The sequence below is a fragment of the Pteropus alecto genome, unplaced genomic scaffold (assembly GCF_000325575.1).
Source record: "Pteropus alecto unplaced genomic scaffold, ASM32557v1 scaffold74, whole genome shotgun sequence".
Taxonomy (NCBI): Eukaryota; Metazoa; Chordata; class Mammalia; order Chiroptera; family Pteropodidae; genus Pteropus; species Pteropus alecto.
Window position 1 is genome coordinate 284,618 of NW_006436291.1, and position 975 is coordinate 285,592.

Below are 975 nucleotides of genomic sequence, written 5' to 3' on the forward strand. Positions count from 1 at the left end.
GGGGGGGGGGCCACCCCTCTGGGGACCCGAGTCCCTTCACAGACTCTCTCGGGGGCGCTGTCAGTGTGGTGTGAACTGCGGGGACCGGCACTGCTCCCCCAAAGCCCCCCCTTCATGCCGTGTCAGACCCCTGAGTCCCGGTGGGTCGGGCACCGAGCAGGCCGGCCGTGGCGAGGCCGTGCCGCAGCCACGCCCTGTCACCCGCGGTCCGGCGCCCAGGACCGGTCAGAGCTCACGTCCAAACACGTCTTACCCGTCGGTTTCTATCCACATTCGCGAGCCCCCTTTGTGTAAAGCAAAACAGGAACTCGAAAAAAGCCCGCCATGGGCGAGCTTCTCGGAGCGTGGTTCCAGACAGGCGTTTCCCGGGGTGCCGCCGGGGGTCACCCCGTTTTCGGGCTCCGCCCTCTCCTCTGAGGGCCCCATTTTGAGGCTTGCGGGGTGGTGAAGCAGCAAGGGGGCCTCCGACCCCCAGCGGCACCCACCGTGCACGTTCTGTGAGGAAAATTCAACTTCCTCTGGCCCCCAGCTTTTTCTTTCTCCAAATCAGTTATCAGAAGCGCCTTTCTACATTTTTAGAGGTGACATTTAAAATTCAAAGTAGGTAATGCGGAGTGGAGATACGTGTTATATTTTGAAGTTCACACGTGTGCAAGTTCTTCTCGGGAGAACCCACTTCGCAGGCATCGGGAGCAAGTCCTCGTGGCTGCCGGGTCCGTGGTCTACACAGCCAGACCGACGTCTCTGGACGGCCAGCAGCAGCCTTAGGACCAGAGACAGCGGAGGGGGCTCAGACCTCACGGCAGAAAGGCTGGGGAGCCGGGATGGGGGGCGGGGTGAAGAGCCCAGGCCGCCTGCCCCGCGGGCCTCTGCCAGGCGGGACTTGCTGGCTGTCCACGCCGTTCCCTGCTATGCAGTGGGGCCCACGGGCTGGGCCTGCGGGCGGCGGGGGCACTTGGGACGCCCTTCCTCCCG